General features: G+C 36.7%; 1 long non-coding RNA gene across 1 annotated transcript in view; it reads left to right on the forward strand.

Annotated features, from left to right (window-relative positions):
• The first annotated feature begins 581 nt into the window (after positions 1–581).
• The window catches only part of LOC148410280 (uncharacterized), a 75,788-nt gene continuing 49,305 nt past the window's right edge, over positions 582–27,064 (forward strand). Inside the window, exon 1 of the long non-coding RNA XR_015868090.1 lies at positions 582–1,108. This is a non-coding gene — a long non-coding RNA (uncharacterized LOC148410280). The remainder of the gene's footprint in view (positions 1,109–27,064) is intronic.

Below are 27,064 nucleotides of genomic sequence, written 5' to 3' on the forward strand. Positions count from 1 at the left end.
ATAAAATACTATTTTTGATATATTTGATTTCAGTTGTAAATGTGAACCAACATTATTTCTTGAATTGATGGTTCAACAAAATGAAACTGAACACATGAATGTCATTTTTAAATATTTATTTAATCTTCACTCCAAAAAATACCAATTTAAGAGACACGTTTTTAGCACCATAAATAAAAATGTGTTACGTTTCACGTATAGCTAAAACTAAAGGACTGTTCAGCATCCTTAAAAGAAACACATGGAAAATTTAGTTTTTTTCTATATATGTAGAAAAGATATGCATCATTAATTAGAAATTATTAAATTTTTGTTATATATACAAATTCCTTTGCGCTTTAATTTTTTTCTCGTTAGCTCATTATGTGTATATTTTTGTGATTTGCTATAAAAAAAATACCAAATAAGCATATATTTATTGTACAATACCTATTTTCCTTCCAAAAGGAAAATAGGAAAAGACTGACGGGTTTGGGTTTAACACTACATATCCCATGATGCTTTGTGTGCTTACGTCAGAAAGGCAGCATGTGTTCGGCTGCTGCGCTTCAACCATGGCTCAGTTCACATTCTGACCAAGACGAGATCGTTACGTGTGAAGGAAGCTTACCGGACGATTAATATGACCGCTCTGGGTGGATGGATTGATTCTAATTTGGACCTAATTTACGCTCTGGAATTTTCTATTTTTCTTTTGCAATTGCTGTCGCGAGGATACTTGGAATGTGCCGACAAGTTTAAACGCTAACCCGCGTATTGTGTTTTTGTTCCAAAAAAAAAACAAAAAAAAAAACTAACAAAACAGAATTCATCATCATATAAACGAAAGGGAATAAAGATGACGCCATGTTTTGGATTAAAAAAAAAGCCTCCTTGTGGATCATGTTGGATTATTTTTCTAGAGGAAAGTGTGATGTCCCAGTCCGCTTTGCGGACATGTGGGACAGACGAAGACTCTCATGGGATACCAACATCCTCATACCTCTTTTACTCCTGTAGATGTGATTGGTTTCAAAACACAAATGCTGGAGTATATTCGAATGTTTTGGAATATTTATAATATTTATGTCATCTGGATGACCTCATGGAGCATCACCTGATGAAGCAGGTATGAGCAATTTCTACTCAAACGTTTATAGGGAAGATTAGTGATTGTAATATAATAATATTTCAGTTAGATTATGAATATTGCAATGTGTCACGAATACCTTTCCGCTCAATTTATCGCAAAATTTCTGTTTCATGACGTAATCTTTGGCAAAATATTGGTGAGTTACTCCCATCCTTGTCTAAAGGAAAATAAAATTTATGGATTCATTCTATCTTGAAAAATATCAGTTACTCATTTACTTGCAGCTCATTTAAATTTGATTTTTGACCTGTATGCCTGTCAAAAGCAGTTGAGTTAATTTATGCACTGCCAGCCCTAGAAAAATGATTTTTTTTTTTTGGATATCTATAGTCGCCAATGGCAGCAAATGAGTTAAGTTGAAGTTTGAAGTTTGTATCTTCAAGTGATCTGGTCAACCTTGTACAGGTGTCTCATCAATTTGGAGACAATCTTTGACGTTTTGGGGTTCTGCATGATTGACAAGTTGTTGTACAACAAAAAGAATCTTTTTAGTATCAATACTGGCCTCTGACTTGTTTTAATTTTGTTACTTGTCAAGCTAAATATATATATATATATATATATATATATATATATATATATATATATATATATATATATATATATATATATATATATATATATATATATATATATTCACAAACCAGGCATAAGTTATGGAGAACATAGTTTTGAGTTATTGACATAAGTAGGAATTTTTTGACAAGTCTAATTTGAGATTTCTACACAAACAACCTCCTTAAGATCTCGACTTTCATTTCATAGCAGCCAAAAGGTTCAAATTGTAATTGGAGTATGAAAATTAGGGATTAATAGACGCTGGATACCACTGAAAGACGAATGTTCCAAAACTTGAGAAACACACTCTTTTTCCTCTAAATTTGGGATTTCAACTTGGTAACATTCAAATTGTTATACCTTTATACATCTTTTAGTTACCTGCTTGTATAGTATATCATTTTAAAGCAAACTAAGTGTAGAATTTAATTTTTGACATAATGTTGGCACTATCCAACATTAATAACCAACATATATGTGAAAATGCCTCACAAATACATTGGCTATTAATATTTTCCCAAGTTTTAATTGTTGGTTAGATTTGTACCAATTGAACGCCCAGAATCAAGCTTTTTGAGCCGTTAAATGACCACTTGCAAACAATATCTGCATTCATGACGTGACCTCCCGTGCACCTGCTCCTTACAGTTAATTTGCATAAGTGATCCACCTTTGATTTCCCCTCAGGTGAAACTGGAACCTTGGCACTCGCTCCAAAAGATACAATCTCATAGCGTCATAACGCGACAGGAAAATCTAAAGATAAGCCCTCAGCCAAGCGAGATTGATGTCTATTGTCAGGGGTGGAGAGACAGAGCACCTCTATATCGTAGTACAACACACAAGACCCCCTTTTCTCCAGTGAAGAGGGACCCTCCGTCTCGAGCCAAGTGACTCTCATGACGGTGGGACACTTGCCCTCACAAAAGGAGCTGAAGTGTCAAATAAACTCGGTCAGAGCAGCACACAGCCCACGGCCCCCCCAAGACACACAAGAATTCCTTTATGGGACACCCTGGGAGGAGGACAAAGACGGACTTTGTGTCAGCGAGCGAGGCCGTGTCCAAACACTGGCTCTTCTTCTTCTTCTTCTTCTTACTTTTTGTTGTGAGTAGTGTAGTAGGCGCATGTCTGCCGACGTGAACCTTGATCGACCCTCCCGTGTGATCAATATCGGCCTATTAATTTGTGTCCACTGTAGTGGACATTTGTTGTTGGTCTTTATCTTTTTCCTCATTGGAGCTAGCCCACTAAATCCTATTATGCTCACAAGGACATCCTGGCCTTTCAGATGACGTCTCATATGTGTTTGAGTGGGATGCGATTGACTTGGCTGAGACAAAATTGACACAACAGTGGACACCAATGAATAGGCTGGGCCTCAAGAACATAAAGAGTCTTGGTTGGCCCTTGTCAAGTTTTTTGAGGACCACTTATGGGCTTCATGTTGGAATTGTACCCTGAAAAGTACGACAGTATTCTTATTAGGATGGGACATAATAGACTCAGCAATGGACACAAATGAATAGTCTTGAGGACACATATTCTTGGTTGGCCCAATTCAACTGCGTATAAGATAAAGTCTCATTTTTATGGGCTTCTTGTTGATATGGTACCCTCAAAAATACATTTTTTTATGCTTAGGGTGGGACAGAATGGACACAACAGTAGAAACAAATGAATAAGCAGAGTCTCAAGATGGTATTGATAGATGGCGCCCTCAAAAGTACTATGTTTATAATTAGACTGAGACAAAATGGACACAACAGTAGAGACAAATTAATAGGATATGTAAATGTAGTTGGCATGTGACAACTGCAAAAAAAAAAAAAAAAAGTTTTGTAACATTTTTAAGGGCTTCATGATTGCATGGTACCCTCAAAAGTACCTTTTTTTATCCTTAGGGTGAGACAAAATGGACTCAACAGGAGACACAAGCTGATATAGACACTGATATACAAACAAAGGTTTCTCCTGTACCACTCTTACGAGCGTCATATTGGTGTGGCACCCTCAAAAGTACTATGTTTTTATTCAGGGTGAGACAAAATGGACACGAATGGACACAAATGAATATGCTGGGTCTCAAAAGGATAAAGACACTTGGTTGGCGCTTATCAACTGAAAAATAAGTATCCTGTGCATAACCTTTATGGGCTTAATGTTGGTGTGGCATCCACAAAAGTACCTTTTTTATCCTTAGGGTGAGACAAAATGGACACAACAGGAGACATAAATGAATAGGCTGACTCTCAAGCTGATATAGACACTGATATAGACACAAAAGTTTCTCTTGTACCATTCTTATGAGCTTTATATTGGTGTGGCACCCTCAAAAGTACTATGTTTGTATTTAGCGAGAGACAAAATTGACACTAATGGAGAAAAATGACTACGCTGGGTCTCAAAAGGATAAAGGCACTTGGTTGACGCTTATCAACTGAAAAATAAGTATCTTGTGCATGACTTTATGGGCTTAATGTAGGTGTGGCGCCCTCAAAAGTTCAATTTTTATACTTTGGGTGACGAAATAAGGACACAATAATGGACACACATTAATAGGCTGTGTCTCAAGAGGCTATACACACTTAACTGGCCCTTGTCAAGTACAAAACATGTATCTTGTGTTCTACTTTTATGTGCTTAATGTTGTCGTGTTACCCTCATAAGTACTATTTTTATACTAAGGGCGAGACAATATGGACACAACAATAAACACAAATAAATACAAAAAAATCCTTGCCATGGTTCCAATGCATAGTAGTCGATCTAGCCTATGCTAATGCTAATAATCAAACAGTTAAATGAACAATACAGAGGTGGCTAAACTTAATTGTTCGTAACTTTGAAATGCCGTATGTTGGGACCAAGGATTTCTAATTTTCTCCAAATTATTTTTATTTATATTTTGTTTTTACTTGACAAAAACAATATCCTTGCATTTTGGATTAAAACAATCAACTAGAAATGCTACCAATGACAGCGATGCTATTGCAATGAAAACATCACTGTTACTTTGTTTTAGCTTATAAACAAATTTCTTTTTTGTATTCTTAAAACAGTTAATAAAAAGAAAACATTGTCTTTAAAGGGATATTGTGTAATTTTCACATGCACCTGTGGAAACTTTAGGGGCATTACGGTAAATGCAGCACCTCCTGCTGTCTGCAATAAATAAATAAATAAATAAATATATATATATATATATATATATATATATATATATATATATATATATATATATATATATATATATATATATATATATATATATATATATATATATATATATATATATATATATACTGGTACTATTGAGTCGTACATACCCATGTGATTCCGTTTATTTACTTTTCAGCTCGGCAAAACACTATTTTTTGGTCCTAGGGAAGAGACAAAAAATCAATCAGTCCTATGGGCGTTTATTAGTGTAGGAGCTGGAGTCCCTTTATCCGTACTTATCAAAGTGAATGCAGAATTGTTGTTTAGGTTCCGCTAGCTGGTTTTCAGAGCGTCTCAGGGCAACTCGTAGCTGAGAGCTCAGGGATTTGCTTTCTCACACAGCGTCAAGCGTGCTGTCATATGATAGGCTTGCGGCCAACCGCAGCGGAGAACCATTTACACACCGGGGATTGACTCGTTTAACAAGCCCTGGTTTTCTTTTTTCTTCACGCTAATTTCCCTCTCCCCAGGAATTTTCTTTTCTTCCCAACGCTGGCCAAATATTTCACCATGTTTTCCTCTGTTTCCGGTCAAATGTTCTCACGCTCATGAGGAAATATATATATATATATATATATATATATATATATATATATATATATATATATATATATATATATATATATATATATATATATATACATTGAACATACCCGTTTTTTTTTTTTTTTAATGTTTGTGGCAACGCATTTTCACCATTTTTTATGACCCCTATTTTTTGTGACTCCATCTTTGAACTAAAAAAAAAAATTTCAACAGTAACTACATTTTCAAAACTTGTATTTCCCAAATTTTTGTGTAAATAAGTTATATTCAGTCATCAGTTATATACATGGCAAAAATACATTTTTCGTTCAATTTTTGTTGTAGCGGCTTGTAGTCCAAAAAATACGGTAACTGTTACCCAGTTTTTACTTGCTTTCTCAAGTTCTCAAAATATCCTAACTTCCTTAAACCCAAACATATTGATGAAATTCCAACACAGCTTGCATTCTTTTTTTTTTAAAGCTTTTTTATTTTCGTTTTTGCTAGTTGTTTTTTGTCACGTACCTATTAGAACTCTGAGATAGTTGAGATGGTATTTATAGATACCATGTAAATTAGCTGCTAGCCTGGCGCTAAAAGCAAACAGATCAGGTTGCATGTTAATGATGTGTTTATGAGCTCGGCTTGAGTGGTGATTTGTCACCAAGTCAAGAGCCAAACTTCGCTAGCAGGTGAATGAGCTCAACGTGACCTGGTTCTGAACTCGGACCGGGTGTCATGACCCACTCACGGGAGCGACTACCGCGTGTTAATGACGCCTATTTTTGTCTACTACGGGCAAGTTGTCATTTTTGTCAGGTGACCTTGTGGTGTTGATGGCAAATGATCCTTAACATAAATTGCATCATTTTTTTTTTTTTTTTTGTGGTTCATGTCAGAACAGGAGAATGGGCATTTTCTCGTACAATGGGGAGCTTGTCTACGTTGGTGGCGGGGGGCCCGACGGAGCTCGTTGGTGGTAGTGGGGGGGCCGGTCTGAGATTGGCCAGCAGCCTCTGACCAAGAACAAGCCCCCGTCTGATGGAGAGAACTGCTGACCCTTCCTGAGTAAAATGCTACCTTTGTTTTCGAGGTGTATGTGTTTATGTGCCTGTGTGGGAGAAGTTTTTTTTTTTTTTTTTTTGGTAAAGCGGGGGACCTGCTGTGGAAAGTGTTTTGTGATTTTTTTTTTTTCTGTGAGGTTCTCATTGCTCTTGAAGGACTAGAGGAACAAGTGTGGAATTTCTAATTTTAGGCAGCAACGTTTCAATAACGGTGCACTGCAAAAATATACAATAAAGCAGAAAAAGTAATTTACTTTCCAAGTATTTATTCGTTTTTGGGCTGTATGTCGTTCCATCCGAACATTTCCGCACTGATTGGCCTGAATGATTTTGTCTGTCACATATACAAACCACTTTTCAACATTTAACATAATCTGTTTTTATTTCTGCCACTAATGACAGACATTCATATAATACATAACCAAAACAAAAAGGCATAAAGCGTTTTGCGAAAGAGTCACAATAACACAATTTACCATTAAGTTGCATCATGTTCAAATTAATTTGCTCTTAATTTGAAAAGAAAAAAATATTCTTCCTGTCAGAGCATTAAAATGCATTCAATTATATTTGGAGATGGACAGTAATGTTTTTTCACTATCGATTCCAATATTTAGAAGGCAATGAGGGGCAATAATTGATATTTGGTATAATTATAGTATTTATAGTAATTATAGTATATTTAGTATAATCATATTTAGTATAATTTCGTTAAAATGCCTGAACATACATTTTTGGACATTTTTATAACATATAGTACATCAATATATAACAATTGAAATATGTTTCAAGGGAGGCTTGGTGGCGCAGTGAATAGCGTGTCCGTCTAACAGCTCAAAGGTCCTGGTTCAAATCCACCTGGCTTCGGCCTCCCTGTGTTGAGTTTGCATGTTCTACCCGAGCCCGCATGGGTTCTCTCTGGGCACTTTGGCTTTCCCCCGCTCCCCAAAAACATGCATGGCAGGTGAATTGGACATACTGAATTGTCCTTAGGTGTGATTGGGTGCGTGATTGGTTGTTTGTCTCTGTGTACCCTGTGATCAGCTGGCAACCAGTTCAGGGTGTCCCCTGCCTACTCCCCGTAGCCAGCTGTGATAGGCACCAGCAAGTTGGGGATCCCTGTGGGGATAAGCGGCTATAGAAAATGGATCGATATGATTCCAATGATTTTGCCAATTATTAGGCCAATAACTGATATTTGGAGCCGATATTCATTCTTAGGTAAAGGAAATATTTGCGCCCCCTCCAAAAAACCCCCAAAACAAAACAAAAAAAAAACAACTGCAAAAACAATCTCTTAATTTTGTTCAAATGACTTTAAACATACATTTATTGAACACTATTATAGATTTGCTTCATGTTCCAATCAATTCACTCAACTTGAAAAGAAACTGTACGCATTGCAAAGCATGAAATCAGAGGAGTTCATATCTGTATAAATAATGTCACCCGAAGAGTGTTGGTTTTTGTTGGGGTTAAAGGTTAAATGACTTTGTTGATATTAGGAGTTACTAATTCAATTTAAAAATATGGTTCAGGAATTATTATTTGAGTAAAGAGATGGGGTAAGATTATGTTTAGGGTCTAGGTTATGTTTATGGTTCTGGTTGATTTTTGGGCAAGTCCAAACCGATACATGAAAGTAAGCAACAGCCTAATTTTGTTTGGATTTTTTTTTTTTTTTTTTTATGCATGCATAGCTAACAGATGTTTTAAGCATAACTCGAGTTTCTACTTCTTAACTAGGTGTTTGCACGAAAAGAAACCTTTGAAGAAAATTTTCAATTTTTGTTTTGGTTGGTTTACAATGATTTAAATGAACTGTCAAGGCCATCTTGTCTTTAGAAGTTTCAAATATACTTCTTGGGGATTATTGTGATCATAACTTCACTATCACACATTCCAACTCCTACGTTTGCTTTCTTGTACTGACTTGTGCCGCAGGATTGTGTCACTTAATAGACATCACCATCTACTGGCCTGGCATGCACAATACACTGTTAGGAATAACTTGTCTTGTACCTATGAGAAACCTGTATCAGAAATTTACTTGAGTACAGTAGCTTTTTTAAAAAAAAGTCTATACACTTTTGTAATGGCTATTTTTTTTCCTGTCATTTAAAACAAAAATAGAAAACGTGCACAATTTCTTATTAGGCGGATAAGAAGTGTGCTGCAGACGCTATCCACCTTCTTTGGCAAAGTTTCTCATCGTCGTTTAAAATTCTTGTGCTTGCGTTCGTGTTTGGCCAGCGAACGGGTAGCCCGACTGTGCAGTAATTGCTTGTCAAGGCACCAGGCGAGAGATAAGCCCTCAAAAACAGTCCTCGTTATTCTGCCAAAAGCTGACAAATTGACCGCAAGCTTCTTCCACACGCCAGGTTGATGTCAACAGGCCTATCGCTTGTGTTATTGTCCAAATCCCCCAAATGACACTAATCCCTCTTTAGGAGACTTTGGCTGATTGGTGTGACTCACACTTTGAATGATATAGAGTGCTCAAATGAATCGCTATTTGAAAAGGCGTCACGTCACAGGGTTTTCATAATGATACTCTGCTCCCCCCCTGTGGACAATTTATGTAATGCAAGCATATTTTCTTAACTGCATTTCTCTTAGTGGCCGATATAAGGGTTGCGGCGCTAATCTCAAACCTTGGTACTTTTGAGCATGCTTTTTAAATAATTAAACATGCACAATAAATATAAACTAATATATGGTTGAATGTACTTTTTTATAATTGACTTTGTTTATCATACACTTTATTTAAAATAATGTGATCAAGTAATATATTTAATTTCAATATAATTTAATTCCTAAAACACACATTACAATTTCCTTGCGAGAATATTTTGAACAATAATTATTAACATTTCACGATTTAAAAATATAATTTTGAAGTGTGTAGCTCACTGTCTTCAAAGCCAATTGAGTTATTTATTGATGTTGTTTTAATTTAGGTATCATTTAAAAAATAAAATGTAAAATATTCCTTTGGATAAAAAATATTGCTTTGGAACTTATATCAATACATACATATTTTCATTCAGAATGAAATACTATCATTTGTCAAATCTAAAACATTACATTCTAATCCATAAAGTTCACAGCAAATGCATGCCGTTTAATATGAGTATGTTTTTATTTAAAACAAAATACATTATACATTTCGATGTAAATTATGAATATATTTTTACATTTAATTTGTATGGCAAATAATTAATCTTTCACAACATTGTATACAAAGAAAACAATTACTGGTGGCAAGGTTAACATCTGTTTAGTTAAGACATAGTATTACATTAATTATTGCAGTTTGTCTTATTCGGTATATTTATGGCCAACGTGAATTTGATGAGTGAGCCGTGTATGTAACTTCTTACTACAGTACTTTTTTTTTTTGTTTTTTTAATTTGTACAATGATGTTAGATTCATGTGGCTCGTGTCCTCAAAGTAGTAGCACTTCACTGATCTAACCGCTGGAGGTTACTGTTGACTCAAGAATCAGTAAAATCACACTTCCCCCATTTTACCACAGGAGGTCAGTGTTGAGTCGTGAATCAATTTCTACTTCAGTCGTCAAGCAGCATGACATGGTTTATACTGTACAGTATTGTTTATATAATATTGTACTTTAAAAGAGTAACTATACTAAGCGATACCAATTAGTAATGCTCATAATGTTTCATATCTGGTGACAACTTCATAATGTTTGTCATAGAATTAAAATAAGTCAAATTCAATTTTGTTTTTGTTTAGGAATATCATGAGTTATCATATTAATTTTGAATTTCAATGATCGAATTTCAGTTTTTACCTTACAAATATGATAGCGCGGAGTATTTTTTTTCTCGGATTAAAATAATATTATTTTCGTTTTTTATTTGCTAAGAATTTGTTTAAGATATTAATTATACATTTGTATCTGTTTGCATATTTGTTTCACAAGTCTTCTTGTACTTTAAATATTATTATTTATCTAACTCCGGTTACGGGTTGATGTATTATTGGGTTCGTGCCTACGATCATTGCAGCTATATTAACAATCTTGTGATTACGAGTATGTTATCACCTAGCGCACTTTTATGTGGTTGGAACTTGAACCAGAAGGAAAAGAGGTAATCCGATCACTCATACGATCCTGCTAATTTGGTGTCCCACTAATTACTAACGCTGTTTTGCTAGTCTGCAATTGAAATCAATTAGCGCCGCAGCCCACGTCATTCTCATATGTAGAATAAAGCTGTAGCCCTTATAGAAACTTGAATGTTGACCGTTAGATGGCAATGTTGTCACACCATATGGCAACCTGTGCCTGCCTCAAGCAGGAGTGCAGTGCAACGAATGTTGTGGATTATTAATATACTGTATTATGATGTCGCTTATTGCCCTCTCTCATCTCCTTTGAAGATCAATGTGCACCCCGACGCCGATAAACGCATAAACCTGGTGACCTGCCGCCATAAAAGCCAGCGCTCGCCTGAAACGTTTAAGCAAACTTGGACGAAGTCAATCATTTTAAAGCTGGCAAGCGTCCTACTTGTTGCCGAAACTTGGCAAACGGAAGGGTCACGTGCTTAGGTGGGGCACATTTTCATTGGGTGACAACAGTTTAATGTAGCAGTTCCCACAGGTATAAAGTGTGTTTAATATCCTGTTTGTTGCTTCACCTATAGTTCTTGTTTAAACTTGTATTTACAGGAGATTAAAATGCTCTTACATGCTAAAGTGTCCTTATATGACACACGTGTAATTCGGATTGTGGACACAATAAGAGTAACTGAATTAGATACACAAAAAAGAAATACAGACAAAGCAAACAAAATGACCTAACAAAGTGCTGATTTAAATAACTTCAAAACTACATTGCTAGTGGTATCTTTAGGAATACTGTATTTTATTAAGCAACTCTAACTCACATCACAAGTTTAATTTCTCTTGTCTGCCACAAAATAGATGCCACTACATGCAATGCACATCCACACAAAGCCAAAAGGCATACAAGGTTTTGCAAAGGATTCGTTGCGGCGTAGTTTAGCAATAGCCGGTTTTATGTTCCATTTAATTTGCTCTTAACAAGAAAGAACAAGAAAGAAAATGTCTCTTCATACTTCAAAGCTTTGCAAAGGAATTAGCAATAGCAAGTTAGCAATAAGTTAGTTCATGTTCCCATTAATTTGCTCTTAATTTGAAAATAGAATGTACTTATCCTATCATGACATTAAATTATATTAAAAGTTAATGACACAAAGAAACTAACATTTTTCAAAAAGAGTCACTACAACATGATTTAGCAATACAATATTTTATTTTCTGTTAATTTTCTCTTAATTTGAAAGTACAGCCTACTCTTCCTGCCATGGCATTGAAAAGAATTAAATTAGAATAAAACTAAACAAAATAAAGGCATACAACATTTTGCAAAAGGAGTGACTATAACACAATTTAGCAATAAGTTGCTACATTTCCTATTGTTTTTCGCTTGATTTGAAAAGATACATGTACCGTTTCTGTCACTGCTTTAAAAAAAATAAATCAGATAAAAACTGCACAAAATAAAGTCAAATAACGGTTTGCAAAGGAGTCACTATAACAAAATTTAGCAGTAATTTGCTTCTTGTTCTTGTTAAATTGCTCTTGATTTGAAAAATGGAATGTACTTTTCCTGTCATGACTTTAAAAAGCATTTCGATCAGATGTGCTTCATCAACACTTTTACATTCTCATGCAACCTCGGTTTTAGAATCACAGCACTACTGTTCAAAGCTAATTGTATTAAACAAATTAACGTAATGTATTATATTTATATTGACTGATACCTATAGAAAGACTGATGGGTCTTCATTTAGCCCCATTTTAGCGCCATTGCAATGCGGTGAATTTCCATTCATTCCTTTTTCGTTTTTTCATTCCGTTTTTTTTTATATCCAACCATATTCAAATGATAGTTATCTTACTATTCATAAATGTATCTTTTAAAGATCTGTACCAGATTTTTTTATTTTAATTCACTTCCTGTTTATTGTCTCTGCAAGTGCATTACACATTCAAGTCAGTGTGCTCCCCGCGGTGAGTCGAGTTCCGACAAGCCACAACACGGCGTACGGTTGCGACACAGATGCTTAACATGCAAAAAAAAAAAAAAAAAACGCTAATAATTGCTGGTCTAAATCAGGGGTTGGCCTGTTGAAGACCCCTGATCTCAATGCTTCAGTGGCAAGCTAGCTGAGGTCCTGGCCTAGCTTAAAACTGGACCAGATGTGGCCGAGACTGGGACTTCCTTTATGGGTCCCAGAGAGGGGGAAAAAAAAAAAAAAGTTGCTCCAATCTGGTTTTGTTTTAATTACACATGTTGGAGCATATGGAGACATAAAAAGAGAGAGGGTGGATGCATTGTGACACAACATTTTTGAGGGGTTCATCATTTTAATTACCATCATTCCCATATATTTATATGTATGCGTCTATTGCAATACGACGTTCAGTTTCCAATATATTGCGTCGTCTCACTTTTGAAACGCCTTATTTTCCTAATATTTTATTTTTTTATTTTTTAAATCAATCTGCTCCGGAGTGGCTTTCATATTATGATTTTTGTCATACCATAAATCGTGTTTTGCATGTAAATCATTCCAAGCACTTAAAAAACGCCACATAAAATGTTATAACACAATACCTTTCGAGTGAGGCGACGTTCCAAAGCAAAAGTGTCGGCAGACGAGGAGGTCAAACAGCAGAAAAAAATTACTTTATGATATGAAGATAGCATTTCCTTCATTTCTGTAGTAATATCTCGGCTTCCGTACAGTATTCAAGTCATCCGTAGTAAGCTCCTTTATGTGTTACCAAAAAGCGCAATTATATCCAAGCAGCCATATTAACAAGCATGTTGCGTTTAATTCAAATTGGAATTTTGCCAGTTTTGTTTTGTTTTACTTTGTTTTGTTTCTTTGATATGCTCAGTCATTTTCATAGCATGAAGAAAAAAACCGGAACAGAAGCGACCAGCTCTTTGCATTTTTAAGGAGATTGAATGTAAAAAAATAGCACTTGGCAGCCTACTAATGCATCATAATACAGCAAAAACCTTCGCCATTATTTGCACATCTTGCACTAATCATGTCGGTCCATCTCACACTGTTCTACTGTAGCGGTTGTTAACTGGCAGTTGTTAAGTCAGAGCACAACCCCACATTGACTCGCTTCCACCTTTCCACCTCCACTTAAGTGTGTGCCTCGCTACCTGATGTAGTGGCCACCAATTAGAAGGCAAGTAATGAGGTCATTTGGTGCCAACACCTGTTGCACTTACTCAATCTGGAGCTGCACTTATATAGATCAGTATGTACACAATGATGTGGGTGTGTGACATATCTCGGTCTATGCTCAATACAATACTTCCCTCAATGCAGATGGTCCTCTACAGATGAGTGGTGTTGGCTATAAGTCAAATTTTGTATTTATTTTTGATGATACCAGTATTTTTTCCCTCCACTGATAGTGTAGTGCAGAGGTGCCCAACAAAGCTGAGCTTCTCTCAATCAATCAATCAATCACAGATGAAAAGAGGTCATGTCGAGACTTCTTTCGAAAAAAGAAGTCATACAGAGACATCTTTTCGGTGTAAGGTACACAACAGCATCAACCGTCAAAGCTCCCAGAAGGCGAAGAAAAAACTCAAAAACCCCAATAAGGGGAAAATCAGAAACCTCCAGAAGGGACCACAGGTGGGAGGGGCCCCCTTCCAGGCCCACAGGTTAAAGTGGATGCAGTGATAACGTTAAACAAAAAGTAAGTTTCACAAAGTTGGTTTGAAATGGCACAACCAACTTAATCATAACTTTTTTCAGGAAGGTGCCATCCCTTAGCTAAAATACTGCTAATAGAATTTGGAAGAATTTGTCCCAAAAATGGACACAATACTATGTAGCACTAAAATATTTTAACCTCTGGATGTCAATGGAAAAACGATTAAAATTTGACATCAAATAAATTCAATTTGTAAGCATTTAGGAATGAAAACATGGTGCCATTTTGAGCCCCTACCTGTTTTGACAATCTGGAGTCATTTTTAGCCTCCTAGTGTTTTTTATTTCATGCTTTTTATTGATTATTTCTAGATCAATGGCCCAAATCACGTCTAAATTAACAACCATAGCCCAGACACACTCAAAATGTTACAATATTGCACCAACACAAGAGTAACATGCCCAATTAAAAGCCTACAAAAATTTTATTGGTGGATATTGCCCCCTGATGGCTAGGGAATAAAAAAAAAAACGCATTAAGGTCTGCAAATTAAGACTATTTGAGCCACTGTTTTGTGAATGACAAAATTAAAACTGCATAAAAATCCCATGTTCATCCTGCGGTAGTCCTTGACTTAGAATTTGGACCACCTAGAATGTTCTGGGCGGCGCATTTTGGTTCTTTTTCGAGGCAGGCGAAAAAGGAAAATGTGAGCGAGGTGCTTTGGGAACCGGTTTCTGGCCGGTGGCAAACTTCCCCGCCGCTAGCCGCCAGCTTATCGACTTTAACGACACGGGTGAGCGAAGGACAGCTCCTTTATCCCCCCTCAGGGTCTCCGTGTGCTTGACGTCCGACACGGTGGCGATATTAACAGCGCCCGCTTTTATTCCGCGTGATTCATGCTGAAACGTGTCTCCAAACCTTTACACGGATTTCTTTAATCATCTCCAGGACGACTTTCATTAAATAGCGTAAACATTATCCTTCGGCTAAACTTCATTTCCAGTCTTTTTTTTGCCTTACTTATTTAATTTAGTTGATTTTCATTCTTGTGTCCTACTGTATTTTTAGTCCCAGTTTCCTTTTTCCTTTCCCGTTCCTTGGAGTCGTGTTGGTAGGAGCCCCAGGGGCTGCGTCCATTTTGAAGCCACTATAAACAGGCATTGAAAGGCAAGCGTGGTCTTAATTAGCTGGAGCCGCTCTCAAGCCTATTGCAATTGTGTAATGTTTATACTATTTGTGTGTGTGTGCGAGTGCTGTGTCAGGCCACCACGCTAATCACCGCTCCTTCAGTTTTATTGCCCTGCAAGACGTTATGAGGTTCCTTAAGTGATACCGCCAAAGTCAAGAAACAGGCTCGTCGTTTGAAGGGCATTATTTTTGTTTTCAAGAAATGCGCTGTGCTAAAAACACCTTTATTTGCCCCGAACAAATTGTATCTTCGTGTTCAAAATTCCATCGAAAAAAACGACAACAATATTTATCGTTGAAGAATGCTCAACTCCATGCCAGGGGTGTAACTAGAAATTCTTACAGGGTGGCCAGGGGTTGCATAAACACGGGTGGTATCACATGTAAGATTGATTTCCATTCCTGCTTACTTGTATTACATGTGTTGTAAGTGTGAAAACACTGCCATCCAATGGTTATCGCTACAGTGCTCAATTGGCTTAATGTGAGATAGGCACGAGTCAAGGGTGTCAGCTACCGTCCATAGAAAACATGGTTGATAAGAATTGTATTTATTTTTTGTTTCTAATTTAAAAGATGATAGAGTTGTTTGTGGTATTTAAGAGGATAGTCCACATATTTGCCTGTTTTTAGCATTAGAAAGTTAACATTTTGTCTACAATTAACTATTTTATTGCCAGTCATTTTTAGACACTCTTTGAGCATGACACTCGACAGTATAAAAAAAAAAAAAGGAATAAGAACCTGGAATTTAATGTCTCTATCTTTTAAAAACTTAAAATGACGTCTTTGGGATTGAATGATTTTTTTTTTTTTTTTACATCTAAATTACTTTTCACTTGCAATTAACATTTTTTTTGCTTGTGCTGCAGGTTCAGTTAACGACCAATCAAGCACGGTTCAGCTTTTGAAGGTCAAATGACCAATCAGTGATCCCGGAGCCTTGCGCACTTGTGATGTCATTTTCAGTCGACAGCAAGTAGAAAACGTGTTTGCTAACTCGTTGTTTGCTCACTCACTTGTTAGCACGCTCTAGTGCAGAGGTGTCCAAACTACAGAGCGGGGGACGTTTGTGGTTCACCACCCACATTTTTGCAGCCTGTGGTATATATTAAAAATATGTTTTTTAATGCAGTGTAAAAAAATAGTAATGTAAAGGTTTGATGGTAGACACTCTTAAAAGTGTAAAAAAGGCCTCTTACCCTTAAGCGAAAGCCTTGACTAAGGATAAGCCATAACTGTTTCATAAAAACTGTAATTGCTTGCTTAATTCATTTTTACCATGTTTAAAGTAAAAAAGAAAATATGCCGAGTTGGCGCTACTTCTGAAACTACATCATTTTTTTCGCGTCGGTGGCTGATCATTTTCAACACTTCCTTTTCGTTGATCCTTCAAAATAAAAGCCCCGGCGATATCATGGCAATAGTGCAGCAAACATACGAAGCACTCAAAAAAACAAAAATAATAGCAAGGTCATTTCCAGTTGAACCTTTTGGCAACAACACGCCGAAGAGTTACTGTTTCAGAATAAATTAATTTTCGGAAGCATCGGATGACATCAGCTAAGGGCTGCAACAACTCGTCCGATAAATATTATTCTTCCATCACTGTAGAAATATTTAAAACAATTAACAATTGAACTTTGATTCGTAATAATGAGTTTTATACAGCTGCGATTTTGTCAAGTGTGCTTCGGTTTTCGGGCTTTCACGGGCGACGTGTGGCATCCTGCGCTAGTTATGAAAGCAGAGCAAATTCCCGCCTTTTTCTCGGTACGGTAAAGCAACGACATTTGGCCCCGTCACAAAAGTGCCATAAAAACATCTTACGACGTCTGGCTTTCTGCACTCTGTGGTCGTTAAGCTGTAAAACAGACGATCCAGATTAATCTGAGTGCGCGCCAAAGATGAAAGCTCATAATTTCATCATACCTACAGTCGACCGTTTTTTTTTTTTTTTTTTTTTACCCCTCTCTCTTACCAGTAAACAAATGGTGTAAATTCTTTGGATTCTCACACCCCGCTTGACTTTTACCACCGCTGGCAGCGGACGACTTGTTTACGGCACGTTTGACGTCAACTTCAATTTATCTCGGCGAATGACCGACTTTTTTCCGTTTGAAAAAGTTTACCTTGATCGTTTGTACGTTGAACTGGAGCGTAGATAAGAACATGGAGTCTGTGACGGAAACATACTGGAAGTCCCCTAGATCTTGCGCTAATTGTGTCCTAGACCCAGACGTGTCCAAAAATAAACGGGGTCTCAACCAGACCCGAGCCGTGTTTATGTTCAGGCCAGCGTGTTGGTGGAGGGGGGCGGGGCATATCTGGCCCAAAGAGCCTGTCCAAGTCTATCTGGGCTCAGGTGGAATCAAGATGTGTGCCGGCAACATGTGCCTAATGAACTCATGCGAGCTTCAAAACACACACACAGTGGCTGGCTCATTTGAGATGGTGTTATTTTAAAATCGCTGAAATCAAACAACGGCCCACACGAGTCTTTACGTGTAGCGCTACACACAGCTAGCGTGGACTTGCTCAGCGACAGCAATGAATGCTGTCGCTGAGCAAGAACACTTATTAGAGCAGCAACTAAAAATTATTATTTTTAAAAAAAATGATGTATCGGTTATTTCCTGTGGCACAGCATCGCAGTATTAAATTGGCACCTCTTTCATATAATTTTATGTCTCTAATCCAATCATGTTCTCACTCATATTTTTTTATATATATTTTTTTTATATAACAAGTACCCCCTGCCAAAAAATCACATCAATAATGACAATGTACATCTGTATAAAATTTCACAGTATAAAGGCATGTAATCAAGGTTGGACGGAGTCATATATGTGTATATATATATATATATATATATATATATATATATATATATATATATATATATATATATATATATATATATATATATATATATATATATATATATATATATATATTAAATTAAGAGCAAATTCATTGGAACATGAAAAAAAAAAAAATATATATATATATATATATATATATATATATATATATATATATATATATTTTTTTTTTTTTTTTTTTTTTTTTTTTTTTTCATGTTCCAATAAATTTGCTCGTAATTTAAAAAAAATATATATACTGTTCCTTTATACTGTAGTTCTCAGGAGTCTCAGACATTCAATTCCAGGTACTTCATTTTATACATTAGTTTTTTTTTTTTAATTTCCCTACATTCTACAAATGTTACAAACTTGCACACCCCTATTTGAGAAACTGTAAACAGACGTATCAAAAATGATTATCAATTCATTTGATAATTGAAGAGCTGTCGATGAATCGTTGCACCCGTATTTGATTCAGTCAAATGATCTCGGGTGTAGTCAGCTGAGATAGGCGGCATCAGGATAAGACAGGTCTGGCCGCTTTTGGAATACTATGGCGCACCGATTCCGGAGCTGTCCTTATCTGATGGTAAACGTACAGCTTATCTCTAAGCTTGTTTTCGACAGAATCCTCCGCCATATAAAGATGGAAAACGTCAGGAAAAAAAAGCCAAGGCCCTTTGTTTATATTTGCAGGAGGAGGTCTTTGTTTCATTAAAACACTTATTACCCCCATTCCAAGATTTTTGCAAAAACATCCCTCCTCGTGCTGTTTGTTTGACTTGTAGCTGATTATTCAAACAGAGCAGTAAAAAGGCGGGTTGGGCCTCCGCTCTCGTAAACAGTCGGATCTGCGGTGCGCCATTGAACGCCACCGTTTTCCACTTCTGCTCCGCCGGCTGCAAGATGTGCGCAAGCTTGCCGTCGGACGTGCCGGGTCACGTTTTCCCGCTTTTCTACCTTCCGGAGATTTGATGTCTCATCGTGTAGGCGGGGAAGATTTTCGCCATATTCCCTGAGCAAGACATCTGTTTTGCAAATGTGATGCGATGTGATTTTTGTATATTTTTGGAACTCGGTGCCAACATTTATTGAGTAATGGGCCTGTAATGAGTTTGAATACAAAAGAGCTGTAATTTGCAGAGCTATTCATCACTTTTTTTAAACCTTGTCAATTAAGTAATGTCTTTTCCGCACCATACTGCACATTGCATTATCAGGAACAGTCTCAATTATGGGGTCTAATTCGGTACTTAAGCCACACATAGTGCGCACTGTATTAAAAGGCGCATGCTCAAAATATTCTCGGAATGGTTTCTCGCTCCCAGCATACATACTGCACAAGATTTTGCAGGCAAATATTGGCACCGTTAATCGACAAGGCCGACAATTGGCCTTTCCGTCCTATAGAATCCCTGTATTATGACATATTTTGCGTATGCATGTACTAACACTAAGCTAGAATAGTTACAAGATTTGAGAAAAAAAATGAAACCTGTATACAACCAAATATCGGCGCAGATAATCCACCTGATCCATTATCAGGCTTTCCTTACTATAGGGTCTTTTTTTCTTAAAAAAAAATACAATAAAATAAGACATTAATGTGTATGTAGGTAAACGAAACACTAAGACAGAATAGTTTCAACCTTTGACAAAAAAGGTATAACAGCCAAACATTGTTACAGTTAATCTGCCTTCCCGAAAATCTGTTTTTCCTTACTCCAGGATTCCTGTGTTCTTAAGAAATGTGACATAAATATCTATTTATGTAAATAAAACACTAATATGGAATTGCTATTCCAGTCATATTTTTAAAGAATACATTGAGTAGGAGCCAATTATTGGCACCAATATTTGGCCTCTACTCAATGATCCCTGTATTCTTTTAAAATATGACATACATGTGTATGCATGTACGAGAAACACTGAATGGGAACAGTTGAAAACAACCTTTGAAAACCACAGCATAAAATGAAATATTACTTTTAGTAGTAGGCCCATGACGAGGTTACAAGAATACGCAACATTTGAAGGTATTGACAGTACAGATCTAATGGGAGCTGCATACACCTCGCACTCCACTGTCGTAATTGTGATTGCACAAACAATTTACCGCATAGCTGTCGATTAGCTGGCAGATAGCAAGTCTTGCTGCAGCTAGTAGAATTTTGCTGCAGAGAAAATGTGACAAACTAAAAAACACTTGCCTAAACATTTAACAACAGATTAGAGGCTAGTAGGTAGATGCTAGGTAGCTGTAAAATAATCATTATTATTCCATTTATGTTTTGACGTGAGTTTTTCTCTGCGACCTGCCGACATGATGACCATCTGTCCTTCGTATTAGCGTTCCAACACCACCAGGATCCGCTTGCTTGATGAGTTTATAATTGTTTGCCGAGCGCCAGGTGTCATGCTGAAGATGATAGCGACAACTGACGGAAACGCCAATGCATGTAAGGTGTGTGTCTGCGTATGTGAGAGTGTGTGTGGCGTGCTTGAATTTGCGTTTTAAGTTACAGCGGGTTATTGTAGAATGCCTCTAGGCTTGCAGTGTTGCCAACAAAGACCTAAAAAAGAGTTTGCACTTAAATTGTCTTGAGAGTTTAAGTAATGAATAGCTTAGTAATCAATTGATTTGTTAATTATTTTGTCACAGTATCATCATAAAGTAAATAAACATTGAAAAAAATTCCATGTACCCTCTTTTTGCATAAGTATCTTATGTTGACTTATAGTAGGTTGTGGCTTATTCATGAAAAACATCAATTTTATTTTTATTTATGGTTTATTTCATATTTTCATATTACTATTATATTTTATTGGACTTTATTTATTTTGTATTTTTTTATTTTATTTTATAATCTTAAAAATATGGTACTTTGTGAACCACCATTTAACCCTTGTGGCATTATGTTACAAATAATGGGAATTCCTTTGATTTTTTTTTTATGTTATATTAAAAGAATGACTGGAGAAAAAAAAAACCCACTAGGGATCTGAAATGATTAAAACATGTAAGATTTCAAAATGTAACGATTTGCATTTCAATGTGATTGCAGCTGGATGTGTGAGATTTTGTGAACAAAAATAATCATTGTCCAAATTTTGGACCATATAAATATAATTACAATTTTTGAGATCCATTTTAATCTGATTTATGACATTGATTTTCCCGTGATTTTTTTTGCAACATTCCATTGAGCGGCGGTCAAACTATGTCAGCAAACAGAAAATTCTTTGTTGACTTTTGTTTCACCTCAAGACAGTAGGTGGCGGCAGAGACCAGTTAATGGCTTTGTCTTAAAGTGTCGTCATCACTCCACAGGCTACAGACAAACCATACCATTTTTCAACTTTTTTGCGGGGGTTAAGAAATTTAACCTACATAAGTAGGGATCGAACTGATACCACTGAACAATTTGAGTGCAATGCAATGTGTATAGTTGTATAGTTTGCAGTGTGCGCATTTATTTTTGTGTCGCTTTTTGGAACAGCCGATGGCTAGCTGCATGCGTGCGCTAACTTAGCATGGCATGTTCCAAAGAAAACACACAGCTGGCTCTAAGTCGGCATATGGAAATTCCACTTCATGTGTAGAGCCGCCATTGTTACCTGAGTGCCAGGTAGAAAAATGTTAATGACCCCCTCCACCTCCAAGAAAAACATTCTAGGTGCAATACAACTGCGCTCCTCCTAGGAGGAAGTCATTCCAGTCTTGTCTCAAGCTGCATTCACGGACGCAGCAACATGGACGCAATTAGATACGGAACACAAAGTACCACACCTATACATGGAGAAGAAATTATAAAAGACCGTGCTGGCTTAATGTTTCACAAACGTCATTGGAAAAGTTGGCACTTTAGGGACTGTGCGTGAAAGTGAGTGTGCTCCAGTGTCATACTGTAGATTATATCAGCCTCAGTCATTCAAACTGCTTCATTCCAAAAGTCGCAACAGTGTGAAACCTTCATTTACCTTATTTGGACGTCATTGTGTATTTTGGCTGTCCGGCGAACAATGGAAAGAACAGATTAGTTTAGCATTACTGCAGTAGTTTAAAAAAGAAAATGGCTTCAGTATAGGGAAGGCCTGTGGTGTGTGTGCGTGTGGTTAACTCCAGCCCAGAATTTCTTGCGTGGGTTTTCTCTAGTACTTGGGGACAATCTCTGGTTACTTGGTTTCCCTCCAGTTAGCTTCTCTGCTTTACTTTCACGTTCCAAAACGTGCTCAAGGGTTGTGCGCATTTTACCAATCTGGCAAAGAGGGAAAGAACGGGTTAGATTTACATAGCCAGCAGCGTGGTGTGATTGTGCCATTTTTGGGCTAATTGCTACAACTTAGCGCGTGTTTCTCAAGCATTAACATTCCGAGTTTGAATCGGGTACTCGCGTACTTTCCCTAGCGCTTAAACTTGGTTTCATTGACAAACCCAGAAACTGTGGTTTACTTATGGCGTTCTGGTTCTTCCGGAGGTGATACAGCAACTCTGCTTTACCGCAGGCGCACCGGTTTTCTCTCACATCCCAAAACGTGAATACTCCAGTTAATTGAGGACTTTAAACAGCTCAAGGGTGTGTGCATTTTTGCAACTTGGCAAACAAGGGAAAAAACAGGTTGATTTCCATAACCAGTTGCGTGGTTTGGTTGTGCCATTTTTCGGGATAATTGCTACAACTTAGCATGAGCAATTAGCGCGTTTTTCTCAAGCATTAACATTCTAAATTTAATTCTCAGACTTTCTTTGTGCACTCTTTAGGTTCGTATCTGCCTGTGTAGGTTTCACCTCAGTTTACACCGGTACTCCAGTTTACACAAGTGCCTAATTTTTTTCTTTAGAGTACTTGTTCCGCGTGCTCACGTACTTTCCCCACCCGGTTTCATTGACTACCCCAGAAACTGTGGTTTTTCTTAAGGTGTGCAATGGTTCTTCCCTAGGGGATACGCCAACTCTGTTTTACTGCTCCAGTTTTTTCGACATGCTGTAGTTTTTGGAAAATTAAATAGTTTGCTTCAGCGCTTTTCAACCTTTTTGTCGTGATAGACCCCATGTGCTGTCTCTTTTTTCAGCCAAGCACTCACCTGTCTTAATTTAATGAACTTTAAAAGTGGTATCTCTCGTTATATCTTATTCAGCATTTCCAGAAGATGGATCGTTTAACATCAATGATTTTTTTTCTTGCTGGTCTGCTTGAAAATTGTGTCACAAGAGTGCATACGAATAAAACATTAATACGATTGAGGCATTCAATGTTTTGCAAAGGAGTCACTCTTTCATAAATACTAAGCAATAAATTGCTCTTAATTTGAAAAGAAAATCAAAACTAGTGACTGTGCGTCCGTAAAAAAACGAAATTAAATTGAGGCTTGCTACATTGTGCAAAAGAATCAGTATAACACAATTTAGCACTTTACTTCCAATTAATTTGCTTTTGATTTGAAAGGAAGACTCTATTGTTCGTCATTACTATATTTTTCAGACCACAACTTTTTCCTCATGATTTGAGGCCTGCTGTTTATAGTCCAGTGCGATTTATCTGCAGATTTTTTTTTTTTTTTTTTTTTTTCTCTCGCCACCAGGAGCCAGTCCACCAGTAGAGCAATTGTGGATTGTATTGCAATTGTGTATTTATTCAAGGAGTCAGTTTGTGGAACAACTATTTAATATGTTCACACTATTGCTGTAAAAGGGCAATTAGAAAAAAAAAATATATAGAACTTCCATATACCATCTTTCTGCGTAACCTGTGTTTTATAATCCGGTGTGGATTATTCATGACAAAATATCTATACATATATATATATAATTATTTTTTTTTTTCGGTGCAGTTTGTAATCTGAAAAATTTGGCGAAGTAGATTTTGTATGTTTTTGTCATGGTCAATACTCTTTTTACTTCTTTTTAAGTAAACAACAAAATATTGAGGTCAGAATAATATAGTGTAATGTCATGCGGTCAACCAACACTACCTCGGCAGTCGAACGGTTCACCGCGATCAATGGATTGAGCACCCCTTTCTTAGTTCTTGCCCCACCAAGTTTCTAATCAACGATGAAAGTTTTATAACAGTATCACCGCTGACCTTGGCATTCCTGACCATTGGCAAAAATGGCAAAATCTCGCACGCAAACATGTGCAGTCGCTGATCTGCTTATTGCGATTAGACGCAAGTGACCTGGCTTATGACGTCCAGTTTCTTTTCAACAGGCTTTAACCAACAAACAGCTTCCTTTATAAATCATAATTAAAAAAAACACAAAAAAACCAACCTCAGGTTTTGTTGTTCCTCTTTTCAATTTATTTTATTGTTTTTCAAGGGAGCATATCTCGTGGATTAAAAAGGTATTTTGGAAATGTCCACCTTGGCATTGGTGGTGTGAAGGTAATCACGACATTAAGTCAAAAGGAATTCAAAATAAATGTAATCTCCCAATCCCAAAGGGGTTTAACGGGAACATGCCCTGTCATGTTGCTAGACACAAGGAGTGCAGTCCCGAAAAAAAAAAAAAAATGAGGCGATGTGGGAAGGTTCTCACAGAAGGAGCTACTCTGTATGCGCAGGATGTCTTGTTATCGTGTTGTATGCGGCGAGTAGGAGTGGTGACCGTTTTTCTTGCCAGCAGCACATTAGTCATCTTTCTACCGGCACATTTCCCATAGTTAGCCGCGGTAGACTAATTAAAGGCCAACTGGACTTTTTGGCATTTTTCACCTTTGAATCAAACAGTACAAGAACATGATGGGTGCTTCTCAGTGCTTCTTTTGTTGCTCTTAGGGATAAGCAATAGATCGTATTAGTCATAGATTTTAAAATGGAGGATTTGAAAATGACCCGAATCAAGAAATTGAGATTTTGCAAAAGAGGGAAAATGTTGAATGGGTGATTTTTTCTTAGTGGTGTTAATTATTCCATTAAAATCATAATCATCCTAAATGATTGAAAAAAATCAAGACTTTTTTTTGCCATATTCCCACCACTTTTTAAAAACTCATTCACTTACTACAGTTTTGGCAATCAGTTAGCAAAATTGATTTTATTGATTAAAAATAAAAGAGACAAAATAAAAGCATAAAACAATTAAGAAATTAGTCCAACACAATTTAGCATTATGTTGCTGAGTTTTCTATTTAATTTGCTCTTAATTTGAAAAGAAAACAACTTTCCCTGTTTTTGCATTAAAAATGCATTTCATCAGAGTTGCTGAAACCTGCAGAAACGGTTAAAATCTCATGTTTACCCCCCTGGATGCTCATTTTTACCGCACTTGATAACCCCTGCATATATAGCACCTAAACTCCAGTATGTTTTTAGGAGAAAATAATTTTTACACTCAAGAATATTGACATTCACGGGTGGAAAAATAAATAGCATGGGTAAATGAAAAACATATGATATTCATGCTCTATTGGCAAAACTTGCAATTAAATATTCAACAATCGAAACGGGATATTTTGTATTGAGCAAACCAAAGCTGACCCCGTAGGGATGATGTCATAGCGTGGATGTAGCACATCTTGCCATAGCTGACGTAGTGTTGTTGTAGTTGTTCACACTGATTTATTATTTTGGTTAAATGGGAGAGGCGACGTACTCTTAAAAGCTGTCAGCATGATGCAAATTACTTCATTATCATTACAAACTGAGCGTGATGGGATTTGTTTGTGTTGAATGTTGATTTCATTTCTTGTTTTGGTTCTCCTTTTTTTTCCTTTTCTTTTTTTTAGGCGATATTCGGGTCGCTCGTGGTTACAAATGCAAAATGTGTTGTGGGAATGTCTTAACTGAGTCATGGCTGCATTGGACTGGATGTCATAATGTGGTTTGAGAGCTCATTCACACATATGCTTTGCTGTATTTTTATATTGTAATCATTTGTCCTCTTGCAAACACACTGTTAAAAAAAAAAAGTGCTGCCAGCTGGGGCAAGAATTCCGCTGCAAGCCAGACACAGCAGAGCGTGAAGTTTTTTTTTTTTTTTTTTCTGGAAAACTCACTTTATTTCATGCGACCACAAAATCTGATGGTAAAATCAACTATTAACTCTTTTAGTGCGAGAATTCTCGTCTTTTAAAATATTAATAAAAAGAATAACATTCTCGTCACATCCTTTTTTTTATGCAGGGTAGCTGACACCCTTGACTAGTGCTTATTTAATATTAAGCCAATTGAGCACTGTCGTGATAACTGTGACCATTGAATGGCATTGTTTTCACACTTACAACACATGTAATACAAGAAAGTAAGTAACGGAAATCAATATTTCATATGACACCACCTATGTTTACATAGACATAATACATGATATTCTGTCGGCCTTGAAAGACGTGAGAAAATGATAACTATACTGGCACTCTAGATGTTTCCTTGTCCGTTAACGTTTGGCACTGAAAGAGTTGAATACTGAATTTGAATAATGTCTGCCATGGCTGCGTCCATGAGGCCCGACGGCTTTTAACGAACATCGGTAAACCCTGGGGGAAATTTTGACCGAGCTTGGCTTTTTAGATTTTTTTGATGTGTAATATCAAAGGAAAACCAAAAAACTGTAGAGGGCTAAAATATTGCATAGTATGTCAAAACATGTCGACTTTGAATATGCTGTCCTGCCATCCCTTGCAAATGGGAGGCGGAGATTAACACCCGGCAGTTGTCAAATTTAGCTAATTTCGGGCTCACTTACTGCCATTAAAAATTGGAAAAATTGTAAATTTTGGACATATTGAAAAACATGTTTTATCATGCATTTCCCC

Source organism: Hippichthys cyanospilos, chromosome 16, assembly GCF_059441005.1.
Source record: "Hippichthys cyanospilos isolate Australia breed blue-spotted pipefish chromosome 16, RoL_Hcya_1.0, whole genome shotgun sequence".
Taxonomy (NCBI): domain Eukaryota; kingdom Metazoa; phylum Chordata; class Actinopteri; order Syngnathiformes; family Syngnathidae; genus Hippichthys; species Hippichthys cyanospilos.